Here is a 26,713-nt window from a genome sequence, read left to right on the forward strand (position 1 = left end):
AGCTGCTGTGCTCATACTCCCACATGGCTCTCCTGGCACTTCTCTAACAATGGGGGCCCCGGCTGGGAGGTTGCCCATATATGTACATTATATATATATATATATATATATATATATATATATATAAAGGAAGAGCAGCACATATAAATGCAAAGTATGCGTAGTTATGTGTGCACAAGTCTTAGGACCTCAGACTCCAGGCCTGCATATGTATTTCCAAATGAATAGGCAGCACTACACAGGTTCAAATACAGTGAAAAAAGGCTTATTCACCCATACGTCAGTACAGCATTTCAGCCCACATGGTACTTGAGAAAGGCCCATGTGGGCTAAAACGTTGCACTGACGTATGGGTGAATAAACCTTTTTTCACTGAATTGGAGTCCTGTGTAGTGCTGCTTATTCGTTTGGAAATATATATATATATATATATACACACACACACACATACATACAGTTAGGTCCAGAATTATTTGGACAGTGACACAAGTTTTGGCATTTTAGCTGTTTACCAAGACATTGATTATATAATCAATGTGGGCTTAAAGTGCAGACTCTCAGCTTTAATTTGAGATTACTCACATCCTATTTTGAGGAAGGGTTTAGGAATTACAGCTCTTTAATATCTAGCTGCCTCTTTTTCAGCGGAACAAAAGTAATTAGACAATTATCTCAACAGCTATTTAATGGGCTGCATGGGCTATTCCCTCATTAATCCATCATCAATTATGCAGGTAAAAGGTCTGGAGTTGATTCCAGGTGTGGCATTTGCATTTGGAAGCTGTTACTGTGAACCCACAACATGAGATCAAAGAAGCTCTCAATGCAAGTGAAAAAGACCATCGTAAGGCTGAAAAAAATGAAGAAATCCATCAGAGAGATAGCACAAATGTTAGGAGTGGCCAAATCAACAGTTTGGTACATTCTTGAAAAAAAAAATAGCGCACTGGTGATCTCGCCATCTCCAAAAGGCCTGGACATCCACGGAAGACAACAGTGGTGGATGATCGCAGAATCCTTTACATGGTGAAGAAAAACCCCTTCAACATCTACTCAAGTGAAGAACACTCTCCTGGATGTACAGTAGGTGTATCAGTATCTAAGTCTACCATAAAGAGAAGACTTCATTAAAGCAAATACAGAGGGTTAGGGGGTTCACCACAAGGTGCAAACCATTAATCAGCCTCAAAAATCGAAAGGCCAGATTAGACTTTGCCAAACAACATCTAAAGAAGCCAGCCCTGTTCCATAACAGCATTCTTTGGACAGATAAAACTAAGATCAACCTGTGCCAGAATGATGGGTGGAAGAAAGTATGGAGAAGCCTTGGAACGACTCATGATCCAAAGAACACCACATCCCCTGTAAAACATGGTGGAGGCAGTGTGATGGCATGGGCATGGGCACAGGGTCACTAGTGTTTATTGATGTGACGGAAGACAGAAGCAGCCGGATGAATTCTGAAGTGTTCAGGGATATACTTTCTGCTCAGATTCAACCAAATGCAGCAAGGTTGATTGGACGTCGCATCACAGTACAGATAGACAATGACCCAAAACATACTGCGAAAGCAACCCAGGAGTTTTTTAAGGCAAAGGAGTGGAATATTCTGCAATGGCCAAGTCAATCACCAGATCTCAACTCGATCGAGCATGCATTTAACTTGCTTAAGACAAAACTTAAGGCAGAAAGACCCACAAACAAGCAACAACTGAAGACAGCTGCAGTAAAGGCCTGGCAAAGCATCAGAAAGGAGGAAACCCAGCACGTGTTGAGGTCCATGGGTTCCAGACTTCAGGCAGTCATTTCCTGCAAAGTATTCCCTACAAAGTATTAAAGAAAAACAACATTTTATTTATGGTAATGTTAATTTGTCCAATTACTTTTGAGCGCCTGAAATGAGGAGGCTGTGTAGAAAAATGGTTGCAATTCCTAAACATTTCACAGGATATTTTTGTTCAACCCCTTGAATTAAACCTGAAAGTCTACACTTCAATTGCATCTCCGTTGTTTCATTTCAAATCCAATGTGGTGACATGCAGAGCCCAAATCATGAAGATTGTGTCACTGTCCAAATAATTCTGGACCTAACTATATATATATTTAACTAATTTTCAGCTTCTCCTTATCACTACAGTCTCTGCTGGGTCTTGCAAAATGGCACCTAGAAAAACTACAGATGGCCATACACATTAGATGTTTGTCGGCCGAACCTGCCGATTTAGAGTTGAGTGTGCATGTGTATGGAAAAGCTGTCCATCTGACATGTGTGGCCAGCTTACCAGTCATTTCACAAAAAACACGTGTGAACATAAAAGTTATCTAATTAATTTTTTTGACTATTTGTGGATGCCCTCTAACCCACACACCCAACCTATGGTGTGAGTGGGGTGCCATTTCACTTTTTACCTCAGGCAACAGAATGGTTAGGTACAGCCATTGGTTTAGCTACAAATTTTTCCCTCTTTGGGTATATTTAAGTTTTATTTTTGCTGTGTTTTTTGTGTACTTTGGTAAAAACGTCACAAACATATATTAATAACTACCTACAACAAAACACACATAAACATTGCTACCAAAAAATAACAATTCTTTATTAATGATCAGTACAAATAAAAAGCATGTGTTAAAAGATAGAGATTACCCAAGAAAATAGATGAACAGGTCCTCAAAGTCCATAATGGCATAAAGTGCATATAGTGCAATAGGAGGCTGATAAGCCATGGTAATATAAGCAAATATTGGATAGTACGTTCCACATAAGTATATTAACTTTAGTGGCCAGAAAAACCAAGTAAGGTAAATGAGGTATACAGACCAGAAAAATGAGGAGATCCAACCCCAACACGTGTTTCGCACATAGCTTCTTCCGGGGGCCATACGAAGGTTTGGAAGGAAGTCAGTATAGAAAAAAAGACTTATCCACCAATAAAGACACATAATACAGCTATTTAAATCAACACGCATAATAAACATATGTACCTCATTATCCTATATGAATCGCATGGGTAAAAATGTCGACCAAACTGCTCCTCATCCGATCCTGCATAAAATACCCCACTCCCCTAAACGGAGTACTCCTGTATGAAACCAAGGGCATGACCAGAATATTGATAAGAATAGTCTTATGCATAACCCAAGGCAACTACGTGGAGGGAGGGATGGGTGGAAGTGTGGCCATGCCAGTTCAGGGTTTCTGAGACCCAAACTAATGACAGCGCTGTAGAAAGTATACAGGATGCCGGCGTCATGCGCATTATGTTACGACATCAGCGAGCATAACCATTTGATTGGACATAATTTGGAAAGGCACACCCCTGTCTATATTTGGTCTCAAAGCTGACAATGCATATCAGAGCAAAAATCAAGCCATGAGGAGAAAATAATTGCCTGTAGAGCTCAGAGACAGGATTGTGTGGAGGCACAGATCTGGAGAAGGGTACAAAAAACATTTCTGCTGCACTGAGAGTTCCAAAGAGCACAGTGACCTCCATAATTCTAAAATGGAAGAAATTTGGAACAACTAGGATTCTTCCTAAATTTGCCCGCCCCACCAAACTAAGCTTCAGGGGAGAACGGCCTTGGTAAGAGAGGTGACCAAGAACCCAATGGTGACTCTGGCTGAGCTCCAAAGATCCTGTGTGCAGATGGGAGAAGCTTCCAGAATGTCAACAATCATTGCAGCACTCAACCAATCTGGGCTTTATGGCAGAGTGGCCAGAAAGAAGTCTCTCCTCAGTAAAAGACACGAAAGCCCACCTGGAGTTTGCAAAAAAAGCACATAAAGAACTCACTTGACTCTGAGAAACAAGATTCTGTGGTCTAATGAAACCAAGATTGAACTTTTTGGCCTTAATTCCTAGCGTCATGTCTGGAGGAAACCAGGCAATGCTTATCACCTGCCCAATACCTTACAGTGAAGCATGGTGGTGGCAGTATCATGTTGTGGGGTGTCTTTCAGCGGCTGGGAAAGGGGGACTGATCAGGGTTGAGAGAAAGATGAATGGAGAAAAGTACAGAGATTTTCTTAATAAAAACCTGATCCAGAGTGTTCTGGACCTCAGACTGGGCCGAAGGTTCACCTTCCAACAGGACAATGACCCTAAGCACACAGCCAAGACACACAGGAGTGACTTAGGGACAACTCTGTGAATGTCCTTGAGTGGCCCAGCCAGAGCCCTGACTTAAACCCAATTGAACATCTCTGGGAGACCTGAAAATTGGTGTTCACCGACAGTCCCTATCCAACCTGATTGAGCTTGAGAGGATCTGCACAGAAGAATGGCAGAAAATCCCTGAATACTGGTGTGAAAACCTTGTGGCATCATACCCAAGAAGACTGGAGGCTGTTATTGCTGCCAAAGGTTCTTCAACTAAGTCCTGAGTAAAAGGTCTGAATACTTATGTCAATGCAATATTTTAGTTTTTACTTTTCAATAAATTATCAAAGATTAATAACATTCTGTTTTCACTTTGTCATTATGTGGTAGGGAGTGTGGAATGATGGGGAAAAACGTGTATTTTTTTTTTTACTTTAGTGCAAGGCCTCAACCTAACAAAATGTGAAAAAATTGAAAGGGTCTGAAGACTTTATGAATTCATTGTGTATCCGTTTATATTGGCCCTAGTGCATTTGTCAGTGTTAAACATATATTGATACCAAAAGAAACAAAAACTTGATAGAATTGAATTGTTCTATTATTCAATTGATGTTTCAGTTAACTATATTGACAGCAGTTGTTCAGAAGTTATAGAGGCAGGCCACCCCAATTTTGTCCTTTTTATAGTTGCTATGATTACCATGGACACCTTTGCAAAATAATAGTTAACAAAGAGATGCACATGACAAGAACATAGTTTTGCCTCTTTATAAATAAATAGTGGGACCTTGCATGGAACATTGGACACAGCACAGATTTCGGCATCTGCATATAAGAAACACACAGCTGAACAGGAGTGGGTGCAGCGTGGATTTTCTACAAAAACGGTCCTGCACAACAAGAAAAGTAGGGCCCATCACACACCATTTTTTTTATTTTTTTATTTTACAGTTTTTCTCGTAATTTCAAAATCTCTATGGATTCTAGGGAAGTAAAATGATTCATTGTAAATTCTCTGATAGTCTAAGACAGTGACGGGGTTAATTTTACATTCCTTGGTGGTCGAGGACAGTAAAGGAGTCAATGGTAAATTATGGTTGCTCCTGGAGGTCCCATCCTTAGGAAGGCCCTCCTAGGAGATAGGGGCCCTGGCAATTCGCTAGTTTGCATACTCCTAAAACCAGCCCTTATGTAGTTTGAAAAACAGTTGGCTTAGGGGTGACTTAATCACTATGTCTGAATCTGTCAATGGACTGTACAGAGATCTGTAGAATCTTTTTTATAAACAGGACCATATCTATAACATGGGTGCATTTACTAGGTTTCACCATCATCATAGACAGAGGTCTCTCAACATTGCCCCCCATGTTTGTGAAGTCTTTGTTCTAATTGAGGAAATTAATGGGGGCTAGAAGCAGTTGGAAGAAGAAAACCTTGTTTTGTTTTGGCGATACGTTTTCACAAATGCAATAAATCTCTAAAATATAGATAATCATTCAAAAACAAGACAGGATTTAACAACTTAAAAATCTATTTATAGAAAATATTATGGACTGCATACATGTATAACACTTTTGTAAGCAGGTGTGCTTGTTTTCTTGCTTGATAAATAGATAACATGATAAATGTTCATTTTATATACAGCTCAAGTATGGCTCCCATATAAAGCATAGTCAGCGCAATGAATAATAGTTCATTATCTAATGGACAGAGCCATAAATTTATATATATTGCATGTATTATGTATTTAAATCAGGCATGCTATGTATTTAAAGTACCAATGTCATGAAATCATTGGTATGTGCAACACATATTGATCCAATTATCTTTTGGCTTAGCGTACAATTTAATTTAACCACCGTTTTTCTTTGCTTGTCCTTTAGACTTCCTGATGAATAACCTTCAAACTCGGCAGGAAACGTTGAATAGTTTCCACAGAGCTGACCACAAAGTCTATGAGAGGGTTGCATTCACAGAATAATGTCATCTTTTAAGAACAAATCTTTTGAATTCAAGAAGCATACCTTCAGAGGTCTATTGTGGCCAACTACAGGGCATCATGTTGGTTGCATCTAGACATTAATTATGGATAGATGTTATCTTCAAAGAACTACATTTTCAAAAATTGTAACCAATCATTCATAAACCTTTTATGAGATTAACCCCTCAACACATTGTCATGTACATGTACGTGACAAGCGTGAAAGGGCAGTATGGAGCACGTGTATAATACAGACGACAACTCACTACAAGGGGCGTAATCAAAGCGTACTTTACTTTGATTCCGCACGGCTAAACCCCTTAGAAGCCGCAGTCAATAACGACCACTGTATCCAAGGCGTTAGAAAGAGGGGACGGCCCCCTCTAACAGCCCATCGGCACCCCCATTGTGCGATCGCGGGGTGCCAATGGTTGTCGTGGCTGCCTGGGGGCCTAATGAAGGCTCCCAGCTCTGCCATCTTTGTGCTCTTTGTGCTCTTGTTAAATCCTGCCAGAGGCAGATATACTGCAATACATTAGTAATGCAGTATATAGTGTAAGCGATCCAACAATTGCTGGTTCAAGTCCCCTAGGAGGACTAGTAGAAAATGTAAAAAGAAAAACAACTGTTAAATAAAGTTTTTATTTAATGTCCAAAAAAATATTAAAAGTTAAAAACTAAACTTTGTCATTTTTTTTCTCTTATGTAATGTAAAAAAAAAAACAACAAAAATCTTTTTCCTGGTATTGCCGCATCTGTAAAAGTCCAAACTTTTACAATATAACTTTATTTATCTGCACAGTGAACGCTGTAAAAAAAAAAAAGTTAAACCGCCAGATTTGCTGTTTTTTAGTCACCTTGGCTCCCCAAAAAATATAATAAAAAAAATGATCAAAAAGTCACATTTACCCCAAAATGATAGCAATAAAAATTACAACTCATCCTGCAAAAAATATGCCCCCATACCACAAAAAAAGTTATAGCTCTCAGAATGCAACGACACAAAGCTAATTTTCTTTAAAAAATAGTATTTTTAAAAATGTAAAAAATTGTTAAAACACAAAAAAAGATATATATTTAGTATCACCATAACCATATCAACCTGTCGAATAAAGTTAAGATGACATTTGGACCATACGATGAACGCCATAAAAACGAAACCCAAAAAACGATGTCGGAGTTGCTGTTTTTTAGCACATTTGACCCCACAAAGATTTTTTTTAATTCGTTTCCCAGTACATTATGTGGTACATTAAATGGTTCCAGAAGAAACAACAACTCATCCCGCAAAAAATAAGCCCTCATACGGATACGTCCACTGGAAAAATATAAAATGGTTTTGGAAGGCGGGTAGGAAACTACTAAAAGGAAAAAACTAAAATTGGCCCTCTCATTAAGGGGTTAAACCATTTTACTTTTTTATTACTTTTACAATTGTAAAGCTGTGTAGAATATGTTGGTGCTATATACATATATATATAAAGATTATTATTCTTGATTCTATATACTCTATTGAATCTATGTATTGAGTATATCATTATTTGCTGAACCTAAAGATAAAGCTGGTTATTATCAATATCCAGGAGTCAATGGGGGCAATTTATTAAAGTGACCCTCCGGTCCCGGGACAACATTTTAAATATGATGGTGTATATGGAGTAATAATATCTGACGCTCTCCAGCTGTGCCCCTCTGCTGTGGATCCACCGTTTTAGGGTCCCTTCTGTCCCAAAATGGCCACAGCGCTTCTTAGACTATGAGTCTGAGACACTCTCACTGTTCTCGGATTCGCCAGAACTGCTCACTTGAACATTTCTGTCCAATCCGTTAACAGAGGGAGTGTATTAGTCTGAGAAGCGCTGCGGCTATTTTGTGAGATCACAGAGGTAACCCTAAAAACTGCAGATCCATGGCATAGGGGGACAACTGGAGAGCACCAGGTAATATTGCTCCATGTACCCTATCACATTTATAATTTTGTCCCAGGACCAGAGGATCGCTTTAAGACTGGCATTTTATACGCCAGTCTTGATATAATGAAAAGTTGGAGTTGTTGGCAAAACCCTTTAAATAAATGTGTTGCATTTCTTAGACGGATTGTGCACCACAACTGTAGCGCAATGACCGTGGCCATATGCCATACAGTCCCTCCACATAGCACATAATAAAAAAAAAAAACATACTCACCTCACTGCTCTGCTTCTCTCCTCCGATTTTCTCATTACTCAGATTGGCTCATATGCCGAGCAGCATCAGGGCCTTATATGTGACCCAGTACTTCAGCCTCATCAGTGCTGTATCGCATACAATGTCCTGACACTGCCTGGCGGCAGTACGTTGTATGAGCCATGTTGTACTGATGAGGCGACGCGGAGGGAAGAAGAGGAGCAGGATGTGATTATAATGTTTTTTTTATTTCATTTTTTTAAATTTAATTGTCCAATGGAGGAGGTTAGGTAGTCTGGTTGGGTGGCGGGGGCACAGCGTTGCCCTCTACCTTGCTACAACCCATAGAGTGAAATATGAAATAGATTTCCATTATAGTTCATGCCAGTTTTCAGGCGTAAATTATAATAAATTTGTTGGGGTGCTTTGGCCATGCCCCCTTTCCACAAAAGTAGCAATGGTGCTGTAAAAAGGGCAAAAGCACATCATGATTTTTGGGCCCTTTTGCTATTTTTCTACGCCAGATATTAGCCCCAGTGTGCCTTGAAAGTTGCTATCACTCCATAATTTGTACGGTTGTAATTTATATATTTTGTGTATTTGTTTATTCTATTTTCTGCACATGATTATGAAGGTAGCCGTCTTGCCTGAGCTCCTGCTCTGTGCTGATCTGAACCGCAGTTTAGAGATTTGCTTTACAGCAGCCATTTGGCCATAAGAAACCTCAATCAGAATGTGACCTATTGACTTATATAGGAGAGTTTTGTGGGCATGCTCTGCGGCAGGGAGGGAGAAAAGGTGAGCTGTCCCCATCACCTATTATCAATGGTGTGATCCTGCATTATCTGCCTTCACCGGGTGTCGCCTTTCATTATAATCCTGTCTGTGATAATAATGAGATGACTGCTGAGAAGTGATCTCTACAGAACAGGAAGTGTCAGTCTACTATGAAGCTCATTGGTCAGTGGGTAAAATGGTTCATTTTTTGATATAGATAGTAACATAGAAAAAAAACACAAAAAAAATAAATTCATACTACTGACAGACAAATGTTCGATTCAAGATTCAGTCCTCACAAAGACAGATCCTGTAAATACTTTTAATTTCATTGCAGGAGGATATAGAATCACTATGTGTTTTGGACATAAATCCTTTTTTACTGTTGTTCCCTTTAATGTGTGTGATGTGGTTCACCTGAGAGAAAACTACATTCCTATGGTTGAGTCATCCTTCAATCAATATTGCATTATTTTGCGTTTGTGATTGTTTGTGATTAAGAGCAATACATTTGCATAGCATTTCCCGGTTACTTCATGGATGACCATATCTTTTGAAATACTTGATAAAATATATAAGAATTTTAAACTGTATAACCTACATATTGTTATCCCTATTTTATCCACAGTACAATAACATATAGTTTCACTTAATCAGAAATGTATCTCATCTATCCTAGGAGATCTCCCAATTATGTATCTTCACCACAGGCACATACACATGGGGTATTCATGGCGTTTTTAAATAAAGAACATTTTGAATAATATAAGACACATCAACTAACTTAAATAATAAACCTTACATTTGCTCATGAATGTTTCTTCTCTCTTAATATGTATAGTATTTCCCTTGTTAAAGCAGCAGTTTGTCCTGTTTCTATAGTGCCCCCTGCATCTACAATTGTTTATCAATCTTAGTTTATTTCTTCAGTAGTCAAATCCCTGTGTCTACTTTGGCTGGTTGGGTTAGCACTCAAAAGAAAAGCACTGTTAGGAAATAAGGAAAACCAATATGTCAGGCCACATGCACTCTGGGAGGAAGTAATGCAAATTTATCATTATAGCCTGGTTTCAGACTTTGCAGTTTCGTAAACTGTGGAAACCACAGTGAAAAACCACAACCAAACCATTGCGATACATGTGGGCCATCTCTGGAACTCCCACCTATTATGTGAAAAGGGGTGTTGTGAATCCCATTTAGCAGTAGAAGATATCTGGTGGATACTTGGGCATTAACATCTCGGTTAACCTCGCAACTCATTACAAAATTAATTATCCCCCTTTACTCCAAGATATCTACAGGACGGTAACAAATTGGAATATCCCGTTTCCTTCATGCCTAGGCCGCAAAAACTTACTTAAATGCATTATTATACAGAAAATTATGTACCTATTCCAAACCCTACCCCTTCTTGACAACAAATAAGAATAATTTTCTCCTCTTTTATTTGGCAGTTCAAACATCCTAAAATAGAATTTATGTCGCATACCAGACAGGATTGTGAGGGTAGGATAGGTTTACCAGACCTGTCCTTATATTATAATGCTGTACAAATTCAAAGCTTGCTGGATTGGCAGAGAGACCCTTCTCAAAAAATTTGGATTCAAATTGAGGAGGACTTCTCTCCCCTACCATTCAGATACTAAGCATTAAATTGTGACGGCACATCTACTTTACATCTTTCAATTCATATTCTGACATACACCACATATTCGACCTGGAAGTCAATTAATGAGCTAAACCCGCTTTCCCCTACCCTTCACCATTGATACAGGTAAAACATTTATTGATATCCTCCTCTGCAGAGGGTAACGACAAATTCCCAAACCTTTGCGGTCCTGATAGACTCAGAATCTATACCTACCTTCTCAGAACTATCTGCCTACCTGGATTTGCCTCAATTTAAGCTTTCTAAAATGCCACAAGATATGTAATCAACTACACTCTATTCTCAAACATAAAGTTGCCAATAGACGCCCAACTTGGTTTGAATCCTTAGCCTTATCGCAACAACCCCCCACACGATTTATCTCTATTACATATACACATCTGTTGAACCGCCAATCTGTAGATGCTAAACTTCTATTGTTCTGTATGGCATGGAAGAATGATCTCAGTCAAAATCTAACTACAGCCCAGATTAAAGATCTATTATTAGCTCCCAAGTCCACATCTTGATGTGTTAGATTGCAAGAAAATGTTTATAAAGTCATGTCATGATGGTATTTGACCCGTGAGAAACTACATAGAAGAGACTCAAGATATTCAGATGTCTGTTGGAAATGTGGAATTAATAAAGGCTCTTACTTTCACATGTGGTGGTCTTGCACTATGGTCGCTCCTTTTTGGTCCAACATTTTAAATATCACCAACCAAGTATGTGGAACTAAATTACCCCTAAACGCTGAGGCCCTTATAATGCACATTTTCCCCTGCGACAATAACTCTAAAACCCTTAAACTCACTAGGCATCTTTTGTCTGCAGCACGTCTCTTACTGTCCAAAAACTGGAAAATGTGTTTTCCTCCCTCTATCTTTGAGTGCCTTCTAAAGTGGATAATGTTTACCACCTTGAAGATATCACTCATTGCGAGTCAAGAAACGATAAATAATTCCAGGAGGTCTGGACGGCTTGAGCGAATTAAAGATGGTTCTCCTGTCTATGCTCCTCTACCCTAAAATTCCTCAAAGCTGCTTGAGCTATGGGTTGATGCTTCCTTTTAGCTTCCCTTGGATCCCCCTTTTAAAAAAAATATTTTTCTCTAGTTACAACATGATTTATTCACCGACTAACATTTGGTTTCAGGATTTTAGATATGCCATGTTATTAGAAGGCATCTTCCAAAAGGACGGTGCTCATAGTTAACAAGTTTCCATTCCAGACTTTTTGTATTTTGAGCATTTCAATTGCAGGCACCGACTTCATCTTTTGATCTAGTACTGGGATTGCTGCTTACTATTGTTAGGAATTGTATGCTAAAATGCTCGTAAATTCTGATTGCTGTTATTATAAAACCTTAATGTTCTCTTGAACAACTGTTTGTACCGTATCATTCCTATATTTGTGTGAAATATGAATAAAACGAGATTTGAAAAGAAAGGAATAGAAGCCATCTGGCGGCTACAAAGGGTGAGTGCTCTTGCTCTGCTTTTTTCCAAATCTCTCATAGACTAAGGGGGGGGATTTATTAAGCTCCTTAAAAAGTAGACGTTGCTTAGAAAAATGGTGTGTGGCGCGTCCTGGCCCGGTAAAGCTACTATAATTTATGGCAGAAACTAGTGTAAATTATAACAGAAATCTATGTGCTTGTAGTTGGTGTAGATTTCCCCTTTAGGCACACTGGCGGCCAGAGATGCATGTAATTTATTAAGAGATGTGAACCTCTTAAAAAAATTGCGTGCATTTTACTCCAGTGCTCTTTATATTAAGACTAAATTAAGCATGAAACGCCAGTCTTAATAAATCTGCCCCTACATCTTTAGGCCATATAATAATTTTACCGCCTTTAGTTCTGTTTTTTTTGTCTTATGTATGAAAGTAAAATACTTTTATGACAACAGCAATTATTCAACGGGATAGACTGGAAAAATAACAATGTCTTAGTATTTATCAGGACTTCATTTAATTCCAATAAGACTAAACATTCATCTCTTAATGCAAATTAATACTAGGCATCCAATTGTGTGTTTCTTATAAGAAACTCTGATAATCATGTACAAGTTCAATCAGAAACAAAGTCAGATAACATCGTGTCATCACCTTGAATTTCTTTGGTGGTTACGTTTTACGATACATAGGAATGAAAGATACATAGATAAATGGTTGCTGTGGCTACCTATCAGTCAGGGAGCACAACATGTAATCTAGCCTGGTAAAGTAGTTAAAGTTACTATAGCAACACCTCATCAAATACGCAAACATGAGGACCAGGATTGAGAGATATTCTAACCTTTTTACAATATATACATTTAGATATTTACATGTGCTTCATTAGCCGTATCACAGAATATTAAAATTGCATTGTATTAGAGGTTTAAAAGGCTCATTTGGCTAAGAAAAATATGTTACAATGTAATACTAATGACAATAGTAATAATGAATCATTTCTAATTATCATCTCAGTGAGTTGGTTGGTATTTAATCAAACCTTGAAGACGTATTCAGAACATCTACAACATCAACATGGCATGTAAATAATATGGTTCTAGTTTTCTAAATTAACCACGTTACAGACATAATTAAGATCATACATTAATAAGAGAAATCTAAAAATGACCAAAATATTCCACTGTACCCTCCTGGTACTATAATGTAAGGGTAATGTGCTGATGTATAAAGCATGTTCTAGACTTGTGCTAATCTGACCGTCAGTCTTATGTATCAAAAACCTGCTACCTCTGTGGCAGTGGATAATTTTGGGTTAAAGTAGGAATATTTATTGATTTGGTTTGACCTGGTCTAATAAACACTGTACAATCAATTGCAGAGTAACAGCCTCCACAATATTCTGGTGACACTGGTGGATCTCACCACGCCACTGCAGTGTCACTAAATATTCTGCAAAGAGCCACCCCATAACATCAACTGCACTCGTGTACAATAACTTTATATAGTGGAAGATCTACATATATTATAAAAGTGAAGTTAATATTAATTTGTACATAGTGCTGTCACTGTAACAGCTTGATCTAGTTATTGGAAACATGCTACTAAGCGCAATTTGACACTAACTCACCAGAGTTAGTGAAAAAAACTATGGGGGAGATTTATTAGGACTGGTGTTTCATAAACCAGTCTTAATATAAAGATCGCTGGAGTAAAATACACCTAACTTATGAAGAGGTGCAACCCCTTATTAAAATAGGCGTATCTCTGGCTGTTTGTGCACCAGATGGGGAAATCTATGCCACCTACCAGCTGGAGTAAATTTCTGCTGTTATTTACGCCACTTTCTGGCACAAATTATAGTAAATTTGTCGGCCCAGGTCAGGCCATGCCCGTTTCACTAAGCCCTGCCGATTTTTCAGAAATGTGGCATTGGTGATGGAAATGCATCAAAAGTCGTAATTTTTTTTTTTCAGCAAATTGCAATTTTTTATGCATTTGCGACTTTTCTAAGCCGGACAACTGGCATAGAAAAGTTAATCATTTCCTCCCTATGTCTTGGCAAAAGTTTTATATTATCTAAAACTAGCACAGTGAAAAGTGAAAAAAAGTTTTACCAAAAGTTTTGCTCACCTCATAACCACCATACTAGATTGCGTTTTTCCAATGCGTTTTTGTGAAGCTTGATTGATACCAATGTAGGCATAAAAAATCCAAAAGCTGTAGGTGCTCGTAGATCCTCCTGAGCTTAATCCTGTGTCGACAGCAGGCTATAGAAACAAAAATGATGTGTAGAAAAGGCAGATCCAGCACTCGAATGTGTAACAAATGCGATTTTTATTTAGGTCATTTTAAAAACAGGAATAAAACAAAAATCCCGGGACCACGCTTACGCGTTTCAGACCACTGGGGTCCTTAATCAAGCTATGATTAAGGACCCCAGTGGTCTGAAACGCGTAAGTGTGGTCCCGGGATTTTTGTTTTATTCCTGTTTTTAAAATGACCTAAATAAAAATCGAATTTTTTACACATTCGAGTGCTGGATCTGCCTTTTCTACACATAATTTTTGTTGGTAAAACTAGCACCAACTCATTTTTTTTCTGTGTAAAAATAGGTAGCATATTTAAAAAAAAATTCTATTAACTTTTTTTATGAAGTTCAATTAAAAAATTTCTGATAATTTAATTTCAGTATTGTTTCAAGAGTTGTTTCAGTAATTCACATGTAAATTGAATGCATAGCAGGATTTATGTACCTTGCTAGTTGTATAGGCCTTGCATCAGCTAGGAAGATGATTTCCCGTGGTGAAAAGCAATTTCTCTCTCAGGATTATTTACTGTTTAGTAGATGTTATTAGTGATTACAAAACTTTATGCAGTATCAAACCTGAATGTTTAACAAGAAAACAGTATTTTCAGGTGAAAATACTACATTCTTCAAATATTAGTACAATTATTTGGCGGCTAGATTACAAATAATGTTTTTTTCACTTCGAATTTAAAAAAAAAATTAGATAAAAATTCTGAAATCACATGTAATTACTATTTGGGGTAAAGTGTCTTCCAAGTATACAGGAAATTAAGCATTATGTGGCATCCAGTGAAATCAATCCGCTTCTACATAATGCACAAATGTTGGAGGTCCTCCAAGTTGAGGGCCAGACATTTTAGCCGTCCTCTAATCTGTAGCTCTTAAAAAGGGTAGCACAAAAGGCTAAAGAATTTCAAAAGGCTTTATGTTTAAGGGGGTTGTAAAAGATTAGAAAAATACTGCAGGTATCCTCTAGAAACAGTGTCACTTCTGTCAATAGGATGTGTCTGGTATTGCAGTTCAGCCCCATTCACTTAAAGGGGCTGAGGTACAATACCAGACATTGCCCATGGACAAGATGGGCACTGTCTCTGGAAAATAACAGACATGTTTTTCTAATCTCATACTACCCTTTTAATTCTATGCAAGCCACTTGCAGTTAATTTGCACCTTCTCTTTTTTGTGACTCCGCTATTTCTTATTGCTTTGTTTTTGATTTTGTTAAATTCTATGCAGAAATATACATACCACTTATTGATTATTTTTTGGGCTGATCTGATTAACTTAGACTACTATGTAGAAGCAGTTTTTAAAATAAAATAAAAAATCCAATAAGCACAGTAAATGGGTTTTCCAGAATTCACTTGAACCTGGAAAAGCCCCTTAGGGACTTGGTCCAGCTCAGATTGCACATTGGAAAACTAAAATAATGCAATTTCCGCTTCATATTAGAACTACTGGATTCTGTCGGATTTATATGAATCCAAACCATTTATTTCTACTCACTGATAATTTGTCTTAATTTGCTTTGGGATTAAAAAATGTGCTTTAAAAAAATATATTAGAAGAAAACGGATTACATTAATAATTATGCAAGCACTGTATTATACTGCTGCAGCTGAGTACAATACATCTAATAGAAGCACATTATAGCACATGCCTAGCTGATACATTCTACTATTATACCCAAACAAGAAAAATGCATCACATTATTCTTAATAAAGCTTTCCCATAATACATTGTGAGCTGAATTGGTTTATTTATATTCAGTGTACTCTCTGACAGCGGTGGTCTGAATAACGGTGAAGAAATAGCTGAGGAAATAACTAGTAGGGAATCCATAAAGAAACTGCAGCAATAATTTAAATGACCCTTAAAGGGGTTTTCCACGTTCTGACAACTGATGATCTATCCACCGGATAGGTCATCAGTATATGATCGGTGCATGTCCAACTCCGCACCGATTCGCCACTACGGCTGCCTCCGGTCACCGGACGATATTGCCGGAAGCAGATGGCTCTGCTCAAAGAATTGTGGTCGAGCTGCAGTACTGCAGCTCTGCTCCTATTCAAGTGAATAGGAGCAGAGCTGCAGTTCCGCTGAACGGCCGTTATACAGTGGTTGGAGCCATCTGCTTCCAGCTCCAACTACTGCATACCGTTTTCAAACATCCGGTGAACGGAGGCAGCCGGAGTGGCGGATTGGTGCGGGGTCCGGGTGTCGGACACACACCGATCATATACTGATGGCCTATCTGGTGGATAGGTTATCAGTTCTCAGAAAGTGGAAAACCCTTTAACTATGGTCCACATAAGTGAACTGCTGATAATACACTGATAAATATTTACTGCCCATTTTCTTCTTTAAATAGCATTTTAATTTTGACATATATTTCATATATGATTGATCTACTAAAGGTTATACACTTACTGTATACTGTATATTTAGTGACTATTTTATTTTAATGCTTATGAATGATGTTGACTACAAATAATATGCTGAGTTTATCACTATAACAGACATATTTGCCCCTTAGGGCTGTCATGGAGCTTTAGGAATGAGGCATCATGCATACGAACGTAATGATTTTTACTGTCCGCAAATTCGGATCCGTAGTCATCCGCAAGTCATTCGCAAATCATCCGCATATAGGGCATGCTGTTCGCAAATACGGTCCGTAGTGCATCCGCATTTAAGGGTCCTCAAAAAAACACCAGGGAGGCTGCAAATGATGTCACCAACATGTTCCAACCTCTTAAAATGGTCACATGATCGTTCTGTCGCCATTTCCTCTGGCATTTGTGCTTTGTGAGAGCTCTTTTGGATTCCTCTGCTGATTTAGCTTTGGTTTCTGGCGTTTCTTTTGCTTCAAGGATGCCCTACAGATGTGTGAATCGTTCTCTTCTGGACTGGCTCGTCTCTCGGCGATTCAGACAGCAAGCTATGCTTGAAGATGAACCAAAGAGGAGGAGGAAGTACTGGGTTCACCCCATTGTCTCCCAACGGCCCATGAAGGGTCATTTACACACCCTCTACGCTGACCTGTGGCAAGGGTTTCAAAACTTCTGCCACATGTCGATCTCCAGCTCTGACCGTCTGCTGTCGGATCTCCATCCTGGAATCACCTTCCAGGACACCAACATGGGACGGTGCAACTCCCTCAGGTACAGCTCATCGTCACCCTCATGAAAGAACACATAATGTCCCCTTTGCCTATTGCTTCCATGTCACCTTGCTACAGATAGTATAACCGTACTTTCCCCCCTGTGTCTATTGCTGTCCTGTCACCCTGTTACTGATAGCAGTACTAATTTGTTTTTTTCTTCACAGGTTTCAGGCAACTGGCAACTCATTTGCATCACTGTATTTTGAGATTTTTCTGGGATGCTACACCATTTCACCGATCATCCGTCTGATCTGTGAAGTCATTTGGCAGCAACTGAGAGCGATGGTGATGCCACAGCCCAAGGCAGAAGAATGGCTTTGTATTTCTGATGGCTTCCACCAATCTGCACAGCTTCCAAACTGTGCAGGGATGGATGGGAAATGCATTAGTGTGAAGAAGCCGCCTCACTCAGGGTCCCTATATTTCAATTAGAAGCAATATTTCTCGGTAAAAAGGAAAGTGAGGCAGCACTACCAAATTTGTGAAAATAATGATCCGTTTATTCCACTCGTGTGCGACGTTTCAGCTCAGTGTGAGCCTTTCTCAATCATGACAGTGAAGTACAAAAAACACATATATATGCAAGTCACAATCAAAAGTCTCATTGCATACATTTCGTGAAAAAATAAAAGAACAATACAGCCAATGTACTGTACATAAAATCATGTCAATACAATCCCTTGTGGATATCCTGACATAAATATAAATATATCGAGTAATGTATATAAATAGTGTAAACATCATATAACGTTAATAAGACCAATCAGTGAGATTGGAAAATATCTGTGACAACATGTGAATAATATCACCACAGGTGTTTTAAACAACTTTAAAAACATTGACCTCGCTGGATCGGCTGCTAGCGTCCCACACTGTCCACTGCGCATGCCCGTGAGTTACATCACATCCGGTATGGCATTGATATGCATCATGACGTCGGACTTCGGTTCGCGCATGCGCTGTTCCCACTATTGACGTGAATCACCATTTTGGAAGAGGGCACTGTTGTACCGTGTCTCGTAAGTATCGCACATTATTTTCATTTCAAACATGACTAAATATAATTGATTCACACCCTAAAGCGTATACGTACTATCCAATATCTGTAGATAAGGAGTTTTACCATATGACAATGAACTCAAATGGCCCAATGTCAATATAGTGGTCTATGATGTTTCCGTTCACATTTGAACTAACAAACATAGGGACACATCATATTATGGAAATCTCGCAATTATGTACGACATTTAGCAGTATAGCATGTGATATAATTAGCAATGGAGACAATATTTTAAACATTTACAGTGCACAGCGGGAAAAGGATTCTATTGGAGCAGTGTATTAGCATATTCAGCCGATCCAAGAGGTAACACTTGAGAACTGTATTCTCTAAAGAAAAAGAGAAGAAGATATTATTAGAAGTAATATAAGAACAACATGTCAGATAATTATACTCTCAGTATTCATAGTATGAGCAAATAAATATGTTTCTTACTTCAAACTATCATTGTTTACCAACAAAGAGGAAGACATAGAAACCATTATAGGACTCCGAGCAGATATCGCATCAAAGTCAGGACATGGGTTATCTGGAAAAACTGGGAAAGATCTTAAAATCCACATTGAGACCTTTTGGGGATAGGGTATCTAGTTTGAAGATCCATTCGAGCTCTAAACGTTTTAATTTCGAGATCCTATCGCCACCACGTCTATGACGGGGTACATGGTCAACTCTAAATAACTTAAAATCATTTTCACTGTGGTTTTTCTCCACAAAGTGCTTGGGCAGAGGTAAATCGATTTTTTTTTAGTGAAAATCGTTGATTTGTGATTATTGATGCGTTTTTTGCATTCCAAGGTAGTTTCACCAACATATAGTAATTTGCAGGGGCATTGTATAATATATATCACATAATCAGATTTGCATGTTAAATGATATTTGATTTTATGTACAGTACCTCTTGTCGGATGAACAAATATCTCCCTTTTTATAAGGTTTTTACAATTGTAGCACCCCAGACATGGGAAACACCCTGTTTTTGGAGGTGCTAAAAATGTTTGATAATTTTTAACCGATGATCCTACATCCGCATGGACCAGCCGGTCTTTAAGGTTTTTTTGTCCTTCGATAGGCCATACGAGGTGGAGCTAGAAATTCTGGGATCTTATCATAGGTACTCCTCAAAATCCCCCATTCTTTTTTAATGATTTTGGCAATTTCGTTACTTTTGTGGGAAAATGTAGACACTAGTGTTAATCTCTGTGATTTAGTCTGTGTTTTTTTTCCTTAGAAGATCTTGTCTAGGGATCTCATAGACTTTTAATCTTTTATTATCCAATAATCGTTTGGGGTATCCACGATTTTTACATTTCTGGGACATATCTCTCAACCTGACATCCAACACAGAGGGGTCCTGAACAATCCTTTTAACCCTTAACATTTGACTGTAAGGGAGGGAGGCGATCATAGGGTGAGGATGACAACTTTCGAATCTTAACAGATTATTACGATCTGTAGGTTTACTGTACAGATCGGTACATAATTTGTTATCTTTCCTAAAAACTCTTGTATCCAGAAACGGCAATGATGTCACTGACGATACCATCGTAAATTTAATGTCACTATCCATCTCATTCAAGAATGAAAAGAAACATTCAAGCTCCTCTTGGGAGCCAGTCCAAATAACAAAGACGTCGTCTATGTATCTCCACCACCTCAAAACTTTAGTGAAGTGGGGAGACACATAGACAGCGTCTTCCTCTAAAGCTGCCATAAACATGTTGGCGTATGTGGGCGCCATGTTTGAACCCATGGCGGTTCCTCTCCTCTGGGCATAAAAAGTATCTCCATGTAGAAAATAATTTTCAGTCAGAATAATTTTCAACAAACAATCAAGAGACTGATACACCCCTGGGTGTAATCTGAACCTTGTAGTGCATTAAAGACAGTACGCAGACCTCTGGTATGATTGATTGAAGTATACAGGCTGCACACATCGAAAGATACGAGTATGCAGTCGCCGTCCAGCTCAACCTCATCCAATTTAGTCAGGAAATCTGTTATATCCTGAATATAGGATTTAGCTGATGTTGCAAAGACTCTCAACATTTTGCCCAGAAATATTGCAATAGGGGAAAAAATTGAGCCACAGCCCGATATTATCGGCCTACCCGGAGGGTCAATCATTGACTTGTGGATCTTTGGTAGACAATATAACACCGGGACCACTGGGTGCCGCACTGTCATAAAGTCTAATAGATCCTTGTCAATAATACCTGCATGGTGGGTGTCATTCAGCAGCCCATCTATTGCTCTCTTAATCCTAAACTTCGGATCAGAAGGTAATGTCTAGCCAACTCAGCCAGATATCTCGATGTGTCCATGACCACCAAGGCCTCACCTTTGTTGGCAGGCTTAATGGTCAGGGATACATCGTGAGAAAGACTATCAACAGCCAACATCTCCTCCCTAGTTAAATTGGGGGAGTCTGAAAAGCGACCATTATCCATCTCCCTTAAGGAACATATTCGCTGTTTAACTACATTTATAAATGCATCAATAGCAGGTTCATTAACCCCTTCCCGCTCCTTGACGTACTATTACGTCATGGCAGCTGTATCGTTCGCGCTCCATGCCGTAATAGTACGTCTCGGGAGTAACGGCCGTTTCGGCCGTCCTCCCGACACATACAGGAGCTGTGACGCTGCTGTCTTGTTCAGCAGCTGTCACAGCTCCTACAGCGGGGACCGATCGCTGTGTCCCCGCTGATTAACCCCTTAAAAGCCGCGGTCTATAGAGATTGCGGCTTTTTAGGGGTTAAGCTGCCATCGCCGGCCTGCTACGCGACAGCGGCCGGCGATGGTGACTATGGCAACCGGACACCAAACAATGGCGTCCGGCTATGCCATAGACGGAAGCCTAGTGGGTCCTGACAACGTCAGGACCCACTATGCTTGCTGTCAGTGAGTAGCTGACAGTTCTAATACACTGCACTACGCATGTAGTGCAGTGTATTAGAATAGCGATCAGGGCCTCCTGCCCTCATGTCCCCTAGTGGGACAAAGTAATAAAGTTAAAAAAAAGTTAAAAAAAAGATGTGTAAAAATAAGAAAATAAAAGATTTAAAAGTATTAAAAGTAAAAATCCCCCTTTTTACCTTATCAGTCATTTATTATTAATAAAAATATATAAACAAACAAATAAACTATACATAATTGGTATCGCCGCATCCATAACGGCCTGAACTACAAAACTATTCCGTTATTTATCCCGCACGGTGAACGCCGTAAAATAAAATAATAATAAACCGAACCACAATCACAATTCTTTGGTCACTTCACCTCCCAAAAAATGGAATAAAAAGAGATCAAAAAGTCGCATGTACCTAAAAATGATACTGATGGAAACTACAGTTCGTTACGCAAAAAATAAGTCCTCGCACGGCTTTATTGATTGAAAAATAAAAACGTTCTGGCTCTTAGAATAAGGCAACACAAAAAGTGAATGATTGTTTACAAAACGTGTTTTATTGTGCAAACGCCATAAGACATAAAAAAAAACTAAACATCTGGTATCGACGTAATCGTATCGCCCCGCAGAATAAAGTGAACATGTCAATTATAGCGCACGGTGAACGCCGTAAAAAAAAAACGAAAAAAAAACAATCGTACAATTGCTGTTTTTTAGTCACCGCGCCACTTAAAAATAGAATAAAAACTGATCAAAAAGCCGCATGCACCCCAAGAAAACTACAATGGATTCCTCAAGGGGTCTAGTTTCCAAATTGGGGTCACTTTTGGGGGGTTCCCAATGTTTTGGCACCACAAGACCTCTTCAAACCGGAGATGGTGCCTAATAAAAAAGAGGCTTCAAAATCCACTAGGTGCTCCTTTGCTTCGGAGGCCGGCGCTTCAGTCCATTACCGCACTAGGGCCACATGTGGGATATTTCTCAAAACTGCAGAATCAGGGCAATAAGTATTAAGTTTCTCTGATAAATCCTTTTGTGTTATAAAAAAAATGGTATAAAGAGGATTTTCTGACAAAAAAAAAAATGTAAATTTCACCTCTACTTTGCTCTAAATTTTTGTGAAACACCTAAAGGGTTCATAAACTTTCTAAATGCTGTTGTGAATACTTTGAGGAGTCTAGTTTCTAAAATGGGGTATTTGATAGGGGTTTCTAATATATGGGCCCCTCAAAGCAACTTCAGAACTGAACTGGAACCTAAAAAAATAAATAAATGAGGCAATACTTCGCTTCTTACATTATACTGATAATGAGCCGTGCCCACCCCGAGATGACCCCAGTTTTGACCGTTTGTATAAACGGAGACCCCTATTAGACCGTTCCAGTGCCCGGTTTTCCCAAGCATTCACCCCCGAGATGTGTATTTCTATTGATGAGTCCCTGGTACATTTTAAAGGGAGGGTTCAATTCCGCGAGTACCTGCCGGGTAAGAGGGCAAGGTATGGCGTGAAGATGTATAAGCTGTGAGAGTGCATCAGGGTATACCTACAGGTTTAGGATATATGAAGGAAAGGCCACCCCCAAAGCAGACTGCATCCTGGACTACAATAGGTACATGGGAGGGATGGACTTGTAAGATCAAGCCCTGAAGCCCTACAGCGCCATGCAGTGTGGTATAAGAAGCTAGCCGGGCACATCATACAGATGGCATTGTACAATGCGTACATGCTACGTCGATGTGCAGGCCAGACGGGAACTTTCCTGGAATTTCAAGAGGTGATTATCAAGAACCTAATCTTTAGGGACCAAGAAGGGGGGGCACCCAGTACTTCTGGAAGCGAGCCCACACGCATCGTACCAGGGCAACACTTTCCAGGAGAAGTTCCCCAAACTGGCAAGAAGGGAAAAAGTCAAAAGAGGTGCAAAGTCTGTTATAAGAGGGCGATAATGGATGACACGATATATCAATGTGACACGTGTCCCGAATAACCAGAGCTCTGTATGAAAGTGTTTTAAAATTTATCATACATCCCTTGGTTTATAATTTACCCCAATTTTACTTACCCTGATGCACTCCACACAGCTTATCCCCCCTCGTCTTTCCCCTCTGGACCCTGCTTTGTGTCCAGGCAGCTGATAACAGCCACATGTAGGGTATTGCCATACCCGGGAGAACCCACATTACAGTTTATGGGGTGTAGGTCTCCGGTCAAAATGCTCACTACACCTCTAGATGAATGCCTTAAGGGTGTAGTTTTTAAAACGGGGTCACTTCTTGCGGGTTTCAACTGTACTGGTACCTCAGGGGCTTCTGCATACATGACTTCGCACTAGAAAATCCCCAGTAGGCCAAATGGTGGTCCTTCCCTCCCATGGGCCCAAACAGCAGTTTATCACAACAAATGGGGTATTGCGGCACTCAGAACAAATTGCGCAACAGAATGGGGTATTTTGTTTGTGAAAATAAGAAATTTTCAGCCAAAACTACATATTATTTGAAAAAAATAATTTTGTTTTCATTCCCAGCCCAATTCAAATAAGTTCTGTGAAAAAACTATGGGGTCAAAATGGTCACAACACCCATAAATGAATTCCTTGAGGGGTGTAGTTTCCAAAATGGGGTCATTTGTGGTTGGTTTCTATTGCTTTGATACCTCTGGGGCTCTGCAAATGCGACATGGCACCCGAAAACCAATCCAGCAAAATCTGTACTCCAAAGAACACACAGCGCTCCTTTCCTTCTGAGCCCTCCCATGGGCCCAAACGGCAGTTTATCACCACAAATGGGGTATTGCCACACTCAGGACAAATTGGGCAACAAAATGGAGTATTTTATTTCTTGTGAAAATAAGAATTTTTGAGCTAAAATGACATATTATTGGAAAAAATATATATTTTTTTAATTCCCAGCCCAATTCAAATAAGTTCTGTGAAGAAACTATGGAGTCTAAATGGTCACATTACCCATAAATGAATTCCGTGAGGGGTGTAGTTTCCAAAATGGGGTCACTTCTGGTGGGTTTCCATTGCTTTGATACCTCTGGGGCTCTGCAAATGCGACATGGCACCCGAAAACCAAACCAGCAAAATCTGTACTCCAAAGAACACACAGCGCTCCTTCCGTTCTGAGGCCTCCCATGGGCCCAAACGGCAGTTTATTGCCACAAATGGGGTATTGATGTACTCAGGAGAAATTGGGCAACAAAATTGAGTAATTTTTCCCTGTGAAAATAAGACATTTTGGTAAAAAATTACATCTTATTGGAAAAAATGTCATTTTTTTAATGTCACAGCCCAATTGAAATAGGTGCTGTGAAAAAACTGTGTGGTCAAAATGCTAACAACAACCATAAATGAATTCCTTGAGGGGTGTAGTTTCCAAAATGGGGTCACTTTTGGTGGGTTTCCATTGCTTTGATACCTCTGAGGCTCTGCAAATGCGACATGGCACCCGAAAACCAATCCAACAAAATCTGGACTCCAACAAACATATAGCGCTCCTTTCCTTCTGAGCCCTCCCATGGGCCCAAACGGCAGTTTATCACCACAAATGGGGTATTGCCACACTAAGGACAAATTGGGCAACAAAATGGGGTATTTTGTTCCCTGAGAAAATAAGAAATTTTGATCACAAATGACATTTTATTGGAAAAAATGACATTTTTTTCATTTCAGAGCCCAATTCAAATACGTGCTGTGAAAAAACTGTGCAATCAAAATGGTAACAAAAACCCTAAATGAATTCCTGGAGGGGTGTAGTTTCCAAAATGGGGTCACTATTGGGGGATTCCTACTGTTTTGACACCTCAACACCTCTTCAAACCTGGCATGCTGCCTAAAATATATTCTAATAAAAAAGAGGACTCAAAATGCACTAGGTGCTTCTTTGCTTCTAGGGCTTGTGTTTTAGTCCACGAGCGCAGTAGGGCCACATGTGGGACATTTCTAAAAACTTCAGAATCTGGACAATACATATTTAGTAGTGTCTCTCTGGTAAAACCTTCTGTGTTACAGAAAAAAAAATGAATAAAATTGAAATTCAGCAAGAAAAATGAAATTTGCAAATTTCACCTCCACTTTGCTTTAATTCCTGTGAAATGCCTGAAGGGTTAAAAAACTTTCTAAATGCTGTTTTGAATACTTTGAGGGGTCTAGTTTTTAAAATGGGGTGTTTTATCAGTGTTTCTAATACATAGGCCCCACAAAGCCACTTCAGAACTCAAGAGGTACCTTAAAAAAAAGGCTTTTGAAATTTTCTTAAAAATATGAGAAATTGCTGTTTATGTTCTAAGCCTTGTAACGTCCAAGAAAAATAAAAGAATGTTAAAAAAACGATGCCAATCTAAAGTAGACATATGGGAAATGTGAACTAGTAACTATTTTGGGTGGTATAACCGTCTGTTTTACAAGCAGATGCATTTCAATTCTGAAAAATGCTATTTTTTCTAAATTTTCTCTACATTTTGCAATTTTTCACCAATAAACACTGAATATATCGACCAAATTTTACCACGAACATGAAGCCCAATGTGTCACGAGAAAACAATCTCAGAATCGCTTGGGTAGGTTTAAGCATTCCGACGTTATTACCACATAAAGTGAAATATGTCAGATTTGAAAAATGGGCTCTGAGCCTTAAGGCCAAAACTAGGCTGCGTCCTTAAGGGGTTAACATATAGCTGGTGCATACTTTTTTTATATAGACCTACTTCACTCAGAGTTAACTCAGTACATTTCGCGGTTTTAACTTCAACTTTTTTATCAGCGAACAGTACCATAAACTTAATTTTACAGAAAAAAATCAAATAAATCCAATTCTAATTGGAACCAGTCCATATACAGTCCATACATTTATATGTATGTCAGGATATCCACAAGGGATTCTATTGACACGATTTTATGTACATTGGCTATATTGTTCTTTTCTTTTTTCACGAAATGTATGCAATGAGACTTTTGATTGTGACTTGCATATATATGTGTTTTTTGTACTTCACTGTCATGCTTGAGAAAGGCTCACACTGAGCTGAAACGTCGCACACGAGGGGAATAAACGGATCATTATTTTCACAAATTTGGTAGTGCTGCCTCACTTTCCTTTTTACGTATATTGAAGGGTCATTGGACTGTGACCTAA

Source organism: Rhinoderma darwinii, chromosome 1, assembly GCF_050947455.1.
Source record: "Rhinoderma darwinii isolate aRhiDar2 chromosome 1, aRhiDar2.hap1, whole genome shotgun sequence".
Taxonomy (NCBI): Eukaryota; Metazoa; Chordata; class Amphibia; order Anura; family Rhinodermatidae; genus Rhinoderma; species Rhinoderma darwinii.